The following is an 11,318-nucleotide window of genomic DNA, read 5'->3' on the forward strand; positions in this document are numbered from 1 at the left end:
TTTTTTGAGACAGGGTCTTGCTCTGTCATCCAGGCTGGAGTGCAGTAGCACAATCACGGCTCCTTGACCTCCTGGGTTCATGCGATCCTCCCACCTCAGCTTCTTAGGTAGCTGGGACTACAGGCATGAGCCACCACGCCCAGCTAATTAAAAGGTTTTTTTTTTTTTTTTTTTTCCGTAGAGTGCCAAGTGCAGTGGCTCATACCTGTAATCCCAGCACTTTGGGGTTGGGGGTGAGGATCGCTTGATCCCAGAGCCCAGATCCCAGGAGTTTGAGACCAGTCTGGGTAACGCGGGGGAAACACCCCTCTCTACAAAACAAAAACAAAAGCCGAAACCATATATACATATGAAAACAAAAAAATACACACTAGCCCATTGTTGTGGTGCGTGCCTGCTACTCGAGAGGCTGATGTGGATGAACCCAGGAGTCCAAGAATGCAGTGAATGAGCCAGGATCGCGTTATCTGAAAAGACTGAGTCTCCCCGTTATTTGCTCAGGCTGATCTTGAACTCCTGAGCTCAAGCAATCTTCTTTCAGAAAAAGCTGGGATTGCGTGCGTCAGCCACCTTACCTTAGAAAATTTAATCAAAATAGCAGTAAGTTGCTAACATGTCTGTTTCCTTCTCTTTAGCCATATTGTTATGAAATTAGCTACAACCGCAAAATTGTGACGATTCAATAAGTCTGTTTTATGTTACTGACGGCGGTCAAGTGCACCATTTCTAGAGATAACTGCAATATCAAGTCGAGGAGTAGAACGGTAGGAGGAAGCTCCCACTCTATTTTTTTTTTTTTTTTGAGGTGGAGTCTCGCTCTGTGTCCCAGGCTGGAGTGCAGTGGCGCAATCTCGGCTCACTGCAAGCTCCGCCTCCCGGGTTCACGCCATTCTCCTGCCTCAGCCTTTCCGAGTAGCTGGGACTACAGGAGCCCGCCACCACGCCCGGCTAATTTTTTGTCTTTTTAGTAGAGACGGGGTTTCACCATGATTTCGATCTCCTGACCCCACGATCCACCCGCTTCGGCCTCCCAAAGTACTGGGATTACAAGCGTGAACCACCGCGCCCGACCTGCTCCCACCCTATTTTCGCAAACATGTATTAACACACCACTCTGAAACGAAAAAATATATAAGATGTTAAACTAATAAGAAAAAGCAATACACTTTACATATGACTAAACATACCGAAAAGTTACGTTAATAGTACAGCCCTGCCCAGGTTCCCCTTCTTACATTCACCTTAAGATCACGGTGAGAAACCTCACCGGTAAACATCTCACCTGCTTTCTGATGTAAATATTATTTGAAAACATAGCCTCTTTGAGACATTTTGTCTGCTTCTTGACTTTTAGTGACTTTCGATCTTTGTCGCCCCTTTTCCTTGGTCGTGAGGGCCATTCATTTGCATGTCCCACCCGCCCTGCGCCCGGGAGGCGTGGCCACCAAGGGGCCCGGCCCTGCACAGCGCCTTGGGGAAGCTGGTTTGAAAGCTCTGGAGCGACCCCAATGCCGGGTAAAGGACAAGATTTGCCCAGACGTAAGGGAATTTGGGGTGAAGTGGCCGTAAGAGTGTGGGACGAAACTGTTTCGTTCGGGCAGAGCGGTCGGAACGCACCTGAGGAAAGCATGGGGGAGGAGTCACTAATAAGAATGAGTGGCAGGGACAGGGCGGCCTTGCAGCGCCCTCGGTGTTGGAAGGGAAGACAGTACAGCGCGATGGGGACCAGGGCGGCAGGCCGCAGCCAGGGTGGGGGTGGGCGCCGGTCAAGGTGCCTTGAAGCGAATTCTGTCCTCGGGAGCTGCGGTTCTTCCTCCTCCTCCCTCACCGGCGGGCGACCTTAGGCGGGGAGTGAAATGCAACGGGAGCCCTGGAGGGTGGGTGAAGCCGCGCATGCAGGAGGAACCTCCTACTGGCGAGTTCAGGCCCCGCAGCTGCGGAGGTGGGGGACCCTGTGTGGCAGCCTGCTGAGCGGCTGCGTGCTCCGCGCGGTTGGAGGGGGGAACCTCCAGCCCACCTCCTCTTTTTCAGCTGAGAAACCGCTAGTTACCCCCTTTCTTATGCGACCAAGACTGTAATAACCCTGTCACCTTTCACGGCCCTCCAGGTCTGTGCCCATCCTCCTCTGAGGATTTGCTCATCCACCCCAAGGCCTGTTTTCCTCACCTGTTGTCCCTCTGGCAGACCCTAGGCCCCTTGGAGTCCAGCCACCATCTATCTGCCCGCTGTTTCCACCCACCACACTCCCTCCCCAGTTCTATCCCAGCTCCTTAAACGGTTGGAGTTCAAACCGCAGACCATAACAGCACACGGGCCTGGACTCCGGTACGGCCCTGGACAAGTTCCTTAATCTCTCTGAGCCTCAGCTTTCTTACGTGTGAAGCAGCGGTAACATTGTTATTAGAAGCCTCCCGACCCCAGCACACCGACATACATATAAGTGGATATCCATCCTGCCTGTGAGGGTTCGTCTTTTCTTTGGGTTGTTTCTTGTCCACAGAGGTCCATACTTATGTTCCTGGAGGCACCAGCGGAGTCACTGATGCACCCCTGCATCCAGCATGTTTAAGGGAGACAGTCTGGGGAGGGCAGGGAACAGCCTAGAGGGTCGCCTAATAATTAGGGCTGTGATGGGGATGTTACTGGAAAAGGGTCCCTATCCAGACCCCAAGAGAGTGTTCTTGAACCTCCTGCAAGAAGGAATTTCGGGCAAGTCCATAAAGTGAAAGCAAGCTTATTAAGAAAGTAAAGGAATAAAAGAATGGTTACTCCATAGGCAGAGCAGCGGCATGAGCTGCTCGACTGACTATACTTAGTTATTTCTTGATCATCTGCTAAACAAAGAGTGGATTATTCATGAGTTTTCTGGGAAAGGCAATTCCTGCAACTGAGAGTTCCTACCCTTTTTAGACCCTATAGGGTAACTTCCTGATGTTGCCACGGCATTTGTAGACTGTCTTGGCACTGGCAGGAGTGTCATTTAGCATGGAAATGCATTATAATTAGCATATGATGAGCAGTGAGGATGACCAGAGGTCACTTTCGTCACCATCTTGGTTTTGGCCGGCTCCTTTACTGCATCCTGTTTTATCAGCAAGGTCTTTGTGACCTATATCTTGTGTGGACTTTCTATCTCATGCTGACTTAGAATGCCTAAGCTAGTGGGAATGCAGCCTCGCAGGTCTCAGCCTTATTTTACCCAGCCCCTATTCAAGATGAAATCACTCTGGTTTGATCGCCTCTGACAGGGGCAGTGCACTTTCACATCTTGGCCTTCGCTGCCTCATTCTTCCAGATCTTTCAGATGCTTGCCCTCTGGCATTCTAGGATAGGAAGACTGCTTCCAAAGTGACACAGGATTTTTCTGGGACACTTTTCCAACTGCAGACTTCTGGCCGGCGATGCCCCTGCCCATGCCTAGCTCTGCCCCAGGTAGGAGGTGCTCTGCCCACTTGGGCTTGCACTCTGGTGGGGATCCTGCAGCCACAGAGACTGCATGCTCAGCCCCAGTAGGAGGGGGTGTGTGATCAAGTAAGTGCCTCATCTTGCCAGCCACTCCAAGTGCTGGCACAGGAGCGGGCTCCCTTTGGGGCCTGCAGCTGGATCAGTCAGAAGCAACTCCCGGGGTGAACTCTGGCATCCAGACGAAGGGAACTTGGTGGCACCCAAACAGGAAAGCGCTCGACTCTGAAGCCCCAGAGGGGGTGTTACAGCCATGCTAACAGCTCTTTTAGTCCCACCGTCAGCTGCCTGACAAACAGGGGCATGTTAACAACGAACTGGGGGTGTGTTAACAACTCTTGTCAGTCCTGTTGCCTGCTTCTGCTGGAGGCCCCCTGGCTGGCCTGGCCCTGCACTGCTTCTCATGGCAAGGGGCTGCCACTGGGCACAGAAGGTGGGGGATGTGTGGAGGGCTATGGTGTTACTGCCTTCTTTGTACCCTTTGCTGACAATGGAAGGGTGAAAAGGGCAGAGAAGAGTTTTATGAAGCAATGAAACAGTTCTCAGCAGAGAGGGGATGCGAGGGTGGTCCCTGACCTGAAGTCGGGTGGTCTCTCTCCCAGTGTGGCTGGGTCTGGGGCTTTTATGGGCTCAGAATTGGGACTGCATGCTGATTGGTTTACGAGTATGCAAAAAAGGCTAAAACAAAGGCACCATTCAAAGGTGGCATGACAGTGTAGAAAACCAATTAGGGAAGGGTAGATATATGTAAAGTAAGTGAAGGGTGGGGATCAGTCAGAGGAAAATGCACCAACAGGAAGAGAGGTTCTCAGTTCGGTCCATGGATTTATCCAAGACTTGTAGCTTAGCTTTCAGGCTTTAAACTGCCTTTGGTTTCAAAGTTGGGTTTCATTGGGGACATGCCGCTATCTGCCTAGGGGTTTGTCTGCCTCCTGCCACTATTAAAAGTATTAAATCAGTGCATCTAGCCTGAGGGCTGCCCCTAGTCCAGCCAGCAGAGGTTTTTGTTTTGTTTTTCTTTTGTTTTAATTAAAATTTTAATTAAAAGGGACTAATATAGAGGGTTTTTAAAAAATTACCATATGTGTTGAGTACTTATGCTATGCCAAGCACTTCCCATATATTTTCTCATTTAATCCTCAAAATAGCAAGGGTGATTGCCTTATCACCATCCTATAGATGAGAAAGCTGAGACTTAGAGAAATTAAGAAACTCACATGAGGTCATGTTGTATGTAAGTTAGTTTTTGCTGCATCATAAGCCACCCAACTGTTTATGATTTCAAACAGGTAATACTTGTTTCTCAACAACTGGATGGGGGCTGGATGGCCAAGGGGCCTCATATTTTAGGGACAGGAGGAGCTCATCGTCAGCTGGGTGATGGGGATGCGACCACAAGTCTCATTATCCAGGAGAGCTTGAACATAGGGGTTAAGTTTCAAAAGCAGCATAAGGGCAGCAACACAAGAACTTTCCATGTCTCACTTATGTCATATTTGCTATTCTCCCATTGGCCAAAACAGGTCACAAGGGCATGGCCAGCCGGTATGGAAGGGGACAACCAAAGGTGGACACAGGGAGTGAGAATTGCTGCCATTTTCCCCAACAAAGAATCTACCATCCATAGCTTCTAAGTGTACAACTGGAAATCAAAACTAAGTTTGTCTTACTTGAAAGTTCAAAACTGTCTTGGAGCTACTGCCTGGGGTCTAGGAATCCAGAACATTCCACACACTGCCTAAGTCAACAACCTGTTGCACACACACACCTGCAACTGTTTTGCAAAAGTATGTGGATCTGGTTGTCACCATTGATAAAATGCAAATTAATTTAGATGTATTATTCAATTCATAGTATAATTTTGTTGTATTTTCAAATCAACAGATATTTACGTAATTTCGAAGCAGCTCTTTACAAAATATTCATTAGTTACAAAAGGAAGTCACTTCACAGTGGAAAAATCTGGCAGGTGCCACCTTAATCAAGTAACCAAAATGAACATCATCAGTAATAGGACAAATTGCAATCGTGTGCCTCCTGATAGTCTAGCAAGAAGAACACAGCATCACTTTTATGATGCTCCTGCCAATAATACATAATTGGAATCTAATCCTAAAGCAACAAATTCAAATTAAGGAAAATTCTACAAAATAATTGGCTTGTAATAGAAGTGTAAAGGTCATGAAAGTTAAGGAAAGACTGAAGAACTGTTCCAGACTGAAGATGAAAGAGATGTGAGAAATAAGTGCAGTGGTGATTCTGAACTGGATCCTGACTTGGCAAAACTTGAATAGGTCTGTTGGTTGGATGGTAGAAATATATTAATGTTGATTTCCTGATTTTGCTAGCTATATTACAGTTTTATTGGATTCAGTCCTTGTTTATAGAAGACACACAGTATGCAGGGGTTATAAGGAGTCAGGTCAGGAACTTGCAGATCATTTTAGCAAAACAAAAGTTCTTTGTACTTTAATTCCAAGACTTCTATAAATTTGAGATTATTTAAAAAATACTTAAAAAAACTCATTTAAAGTTTCCCAGCATGCTGTCCTATTAATAATAGATTTCTAAATTTGTTATTTTTATCAAGGTTTTGTGTGCCCATAGTTTGAAGTATTAAATCATTTTTATTTATTTATTAAAACATTTTTTAATGCCACTCCATTCAGAGGTAATGAAGTGTTAGTTTTTTTTTTTTTTTTTTTTTTTTTTGAGACAGTCTTGCTCTGTCACCCAGGCTGGAGTGGAATGGTGCAATCTCGGCTCACTGCATCCTCTGTCTCCCTGGTTCAAACAATTCTCCTGCCTCAGCCTCCCTTGTAGCTGGGATTACAGGCACCCGCCACCATGCCCAGCTAATTTTTGTATTTTTAGTAGAGACAGGGTTTCACCATGTTAGTCAGGCTGGTCTCGAACCCCTGACCTCAGGTGATCCACCCGCTTTGGCCTCCCAAAGTGCTGGGATTACAGGCGTGAGCCACTTCGCCTGGCCAGAAGTGTTAGTTTTATGTCTTTTTTTTTTTTAAAGAAAAGTAGTTCCCTTATCTCCATTTTCCCCCTTTCCTGCATCTCAGAGGCAACTGCTTTCAGTTGATTACTTTGACAGGTATGACCTTATTTCCGCATAATTGCTTATGTCATGATTTTTTTCTTTTTGAGATAGGGTCTTGCTCTGTTGCCCAGGAGGGAGTGCAGTGGTGCTCTTGTAGCTCACTACAACCTTGAACTCCTGGGCTCAAATGATCCTCTGGCCTCAGTCTCCTGAGTAGCTGGGACTACAGGTACATGCCACCATGCCTGGCTAATTTATTTTCACAGAGACAAGGTCTCACTATGTTGCTTGGGCTGATCTCTAACTTCTAGGCTCAAGTGATCCTCCCGCCTCGGCCTCCCAAAGTGTTGGAATACAGATATTGAAATCAAGTTTAGCCTAAAGCTGCCTCCTTATATATTTAAGTTTGGCCTAAAGGTTTGTCTGTATATTGTGACAAGTGGAGGTGTAAACAGACTACACTTGTGCCAATCACTGAGTTTTGGCCAATCAAATGTAGCCAACTGTTCATACCACGTTCAGATAAGGCAAATGCCAAGCTGTAGCCAAACCCAGCTGTTTCTGTACCTCACTTCCATTTTCTGTCCATAAACCTTCCACCGCATGACTGCACTGGAGTGTCCGAGCCTACTCTGGCTGGAAAGGCTGCCCGATTCTTGAACTGTTTGTTGCTCAATTAAACTCCTTTAAATTTAATTTGGCTGAAGTTTTTATTTTATCACAGGTGTGAACCATCATACCTGGCTGTCCTAAATGTTTAAAAACTATCATGCAAGTCATAGTTGCTTCCTCAAGACTGTCATTATCACGTACTTGTAGTATGCCCTTGCTCAATTTTTGTGGTTTTAATTTAAAAACTGGAAAAAGGATCTGCCTGCTCTACTCAGTGTAGTTCAGTTGTGTGCTGCTAACTACTGAACTGTGGCATCTATTTTGAAACCATTTGGAAGAAATCACAGTACTTTGGTATCTTACTGAATATTCTTAGGTAGTTGGCTCCTGAACAACGTGGGGGTTAGAGGCTGTGAACCCTGTGCAGTAGAAAATCCGAGTATAACTTTTGACTCTCCCAAAACTCTACTAATGGCCTGCTGTTGACTGGAAGACTTACCATATCATAAACAGTTGATTAACACCTATTTTGCATGTTACATCTAGTACATGCTATATTCTTACAATACACTAAGCTAGAGAACAAAATGTTACTAAAAATCGTAAGGAAGAGACCACAGATTTACTATTAAGTAGAAGTGGATCATCATAAAAATCTTCATCCTCAACATTAGTTGAGTAGGCTCAGGAGGAGAAGAGGAGGGGTTGATCTTGCTGTCTTTTTTTTTGAGATGGAGTTTCGCACTAGTTGCCTAGACTGGAGTGCAATGGTGTGATCTCAGCTCACTGCAACCTCCATCTCCTGGGTTCAAGCGAATCTCTTGCCTCAGCCTCCCGAGTAGCTGGGATTACATGCGCCACCATGCCTGGCTAATTTTGTATTTTTAGTAGAGACAGGGTTTCTCCATGTTGGTCAGGGTGGTCTTGAACTCCCGACCTCAGGTGATCCGTCCGCCTCGAACTCCTGAAGTGCTGAGATTACAGGCGTGAGCCATATGCCTGGCCTTGGTCTTGCTGTCTTTTTTTTTTTTTTTTTTTTTTTTTTTTTTTTTTTTTTTGAGACGGAGTCTCGCTCTGTCGCCCAGGCTGGAGTACAGTGGCGCAATCTCGGCTCACTGCAAGCTCCGCCTCCCGGGTTCACGCCATTCTCCTGCCTCAGCCTCTCCTAGTAGCTGGGACTACAGGCGCCCGCCACCGCGCCCGGCTAATTTTTTTGTATTTTTAGCAGAGACGGGGTTTCACCGTGGTCTCGATCTCCTGACCTCGTGATCCGCCCGCCTCGGCCTCCCAAAGTGCTGGGATTACAAGCGTGAGCCACCACGCCCGGCCTGGTCTTGCTGTCTTAAGTGTGGCAGAGGCAGAAGAAAATCTGTGTATAAGTGGACCTGTGCAATTCAAGGCCATGTTGTTTAAGGGTCAGTGGTAGTTTTGAACTTCCCCCAAGCATTAGACTCAAAATAACCTGTGAAAAAGAATTTTGTCAACTCTAAAAATGCTGATAATTCCGCTGACCTTGTTTGTAATACCTGTCAATAAAGACTGTACTATCTTGGGGTTTTCAGAGAAGGAATCTTTTAGGACTGATAATTCACAGCCTACTTGTGCTCTACTTCAGTTTTCTTTTGACCAGTAGACCAGACATGTTAAAAACAGAGGGAGTAAAATCACTGCACAAAATCATCTTATTCTGTCAGTGCCATGGAAGAACAGTTGATTTGGGGATCTACTCAGTCACTTTGAGACTAGTCACACAGTCAATTATAAATCTACCTAATCATATAGTTTTTTAGCCTGTATTATCATTTTGTCCAAATCTTAAAAAAAAGTTATATTCCTTACCTATAGGCAAATATATCACTAGGTTTATTTCCTTATTGATAGGATTAAGTAATCAAGGAACGGGAATAGTCTAATTTTTCTGTTCTTGGTGATTCTGATACAGCTCCGATGACTGGAGGAACACCAGGGTCCTTGGTCTCGTGCTGACAGGATTGACATGGACACACATGGATTGGTTTTAAGAAGCAAAAAGTTTAATAGGCTGTAAAGAAGAAAAGAAGAAGAAAACAGCTCCCCTGTACAGAGATAAAGGGAGGGGGGGATTCAAACAAAGAGAAAAACCAGTGTGCCACGGAAAAGTGGCTGCTTATATTGAGATGCTGGAGGAGGCGGTGTCTGGTTTCCATAGGGCCCAGGGGATTGGTTTGACAGGTATGTCATTCACGTAGTCCGTGAAAAAACTGACCCTCCCATCCTAGCCTTTTAACATGCAAATGCAGGGTGCCATGCCATTCTACACACATGGGGATGTGTTGGGGCACGGGAGAAGACTGAGGGAATCGCCATGTTTGGGTGGACCCAGTTTCTAATGGCCGGGATTTGCATAGCAAAGCTTGCCAGCCCAGCTCTAAGAGCAGGGGCTTTCCTGCTAGATAAACGTTTCTGGAGCTGCTTTAAAAGAAACAAAAACTTCCCAAGGACCCCCTTTTCCTCTCTAGCTGCCTAAAATAATTTCTTAATAACTCCTATAACAATTCCATGTTGGGTTCTAATGGTCACCTCCCTCTTCCCCTTCTAGGCCACAATCTAAGATGATTTTTTTTTTTTTTTTTTTTTTTTTGAGATGGAGTTTCACTCTTTTTTCCCAGGCTGGAATGTAATGGCATGATCTTAGCTCACTGCAACCTCCGCCTCCCGGGTTCAAGCGACTCTCCTGCCTCAGCCTCCCGAGTAGCTGGGATTACAGGCACGTGCCACCACACCTGGCTAATTTTGTATTTTTAGTAGAGACAAGGTTTCGCCATGTTGGCCAGGCTGGTCTCAAACTCCTGACCTCTGGTGGCCTCCCAAAGTGCTGGGATTACAGGCATGAGCCACCGTGCCTGGCCTGTGTGTTTGAGATTTAGTATGGGAACTGGCTCATGTGAAATGATTATGGAGGCTGAGAAGACCCACAATCTGCCATCTGTAAGCTGGATAACTAGGAGAGCCTGTGGTTTAATTCAGAGTGTGAAGGCCTGGGAACTTGGGGGTTAGGGTGGGGCTGATGGTGTAAGTTCTAGCTCAATGTGAAGCCCTGAGAACCAGGAGCACCAATGTCCAAGGAAAGAAGATGGATGTCTCAGCAAAAAAAGAGTAGGCAAATTTGCCTTTCTTCCTCCTTTTTGTTGTGTTTGGGGCCTCAACAGATCGGATGATCACAATGGGAAGGCCATCTGCTTTACTAATTCACCAATTCAAATGTTATTAATCTCTTCTGGAAACACCTTCACAGACACACCCAGAAACAATGTTTACCAGCTACTCAGACATCCTTTAGCCCAGTCAAGGTGACACACACAATTAAAAATCACAGATGGTTAAAAAAATCACAGATGGTTAAAAAAATCACAGATGGGAAGAGTTAGAGTATAGGCATGCTAATAAAAGCTGAAGTAATAATGATTTTATCCAGTGTTTATCTTTTCAGACTAAAAGTTGTATTTTAGAATACAAAATGGGAAGAGAAGATAACTTTTGTTTGTGAATTTCCATCTCCCTACCATGGTAAAAATAATTTTAAAAACAATTTTAATGTTAATATTATAATAGACATGTAAGCACAACATTGTAGAACACAAAGATAATTTTTTTTTCTTTTTTTAAGTGGGGCTTGGGAATTTTCATTTCACAGAGTCTTCTTGTTATCCAAGGCAGTTTTAGACACCAGTCTTTCTAGTCATATTTGATAATGAGGAAGATGAAGTAATTGACTTCCCCAAAGTCACATAACAACTTCATGGTATAGCTGAGACTAGACTCCTGTGATTCAGATTCTCAGGCCATCAGTCTTTCTACAACAAAATAGTGATGCTTAAATACTTGAGATGCATATCACAAAAAAGGGGATTATTAGAATGAAAACACTGATTAGGACAGAATAATTTAATGGCATTTTATTTCTGATAAACTCTTCTCTCTTCAGTTTTAACTAACTATTTGAAAAAAACTGTGGGCATGTCAGAGGCACATGAACCAGAGCAACTCCGTCTTGAATAGGAGCTGGGTAAAATGAGGCTGAAACCTATTGGGCTGTAGCTGTATTCCCAGATGGTTAAGGCACTGTAAGCCACAGGATGAGATAAGAGGTCAGCACGAAATACAGATCATAAAAATCTTGCTGATAAAACAGTTTGCAGAAAAGAAGCCGGAC

The sequence above is a fragment of the Symphalangus syndactylus genome, chromosome 14 (genome assembly GCF_028878055.3).
Source record: "Symphalangus syndactylus isolate Jambi chromosome 14, NHGRI_mSymSyn1-v2.1_pri, whole genome shotgun sequence".
Taxonomy (NCBI): Eukaryota; Metazoa; Chordata; class Mammalia; order Primates; family Hylobatidae; genus Symphalangus; species Symphalangus syndactylus.